General features: G+C 39.8%; 1 non-coding gene across 1 annotated transcript; it reads left to right on the top strand.

Moving 5' to 3' along the window:
• The first annotated feature begins 357 nt into the window (after window positions 1-357).
• Window positions 358-464, top strand: LOC136316496 (U6 spliceosomal RNA). The gene has a single exon (XR_010727728.1). It is a non-coding gene; the product is annotated as a U6 spliceosomal RNA (small nuclear RNA).
• Window positions 465-891: the final 427 nt, after the last annotated feature.

Here is an 891-nt window from a genome sequence, read left to right as displayed (position 1 = left end):
AGGGGTGAGGGTGGGGTATCCTCTTACCTTTGAACCCCTTCCCTGAGGAGCCACAGCAGGGTGCCTGGCTACTGGCCACATAGCAAAAACTTCACCACCTTTTTGGGACCCTAAGTAGAATAGGGATACCTACTTGGGGGGGGGGGGGGCTGTAGAACTGGTTTAGCCTGGGAGAAGTACAGAGTCCACTTCTTGTCTAAGAATCTGGCAGAAGCTAAGAAGAACTTACGGCATTTCCAACAATTTCACACCCGAAAGATGGCTTAGCAGATTCCAGCCTTCACTGTCCACTCACCCCTCCCCTGCAACACCAGGCCCAATGCATTTTGGTTTTGATACTTTAATATTTGTGAGCATGTGCTTGCTTCGGCAGCACATATACTAAAATTGGAACGATACAGAGAAGATTAGCATGGCCCCTACGCAAGGATGGCACGCAAATTCGTGAAGCGTTCCATATTTTTAGCCAAGTTACTGTCCTTTTTAAATATAATCAGTGCATTTGAAGCCTCTGTATTTGTTTTTGATCTATGAATTTCTACAGAATACTTCAGAGAGGCAATGGTTGGAAGCTAGAATACTTTTTATGTGCTAACTTTGAAGGTTAGTAATGTAATTTATACTATATTCCTTCAGTGCAGGATATATATATATATATATATATATATATATATATATATATATTTACTAGTAAATTTTAGCACATAGTTCAATTTGGTATTATCATAGGGTGTTTTCTGTTTTTGTGGACACTTTGAGTGATCCTATTTCAAGTTGCGATTTAAAAGAACAAAAGCTTTATTTTATTTTTTCTTGATCAGCCTAATGAATTTGAAAAGTGGGACTGACCAGGATGACTTTTCCCCATCCTTGCTCCCTGTTTCCGTTAAA

Source organism: Saccopteryx bilineata, chromosome 12 (assembly GCF_036850765.1).
Source record: "Saccopteryx bilineata isolate mSacBil1 chromosome 12, mSacBil1_pri_phased_curated, whole genome shotgun sequence".
Lineage (NCBI taxonomy): Eukaryota > Metazoa > Chordata > Mammalia > Chiroptera > Emballonuridae > Saccopteryx > Saccopteryx bilineata.
This window is presented reverse-complemented; position numbering and strand designations above follow the sequence as displayed.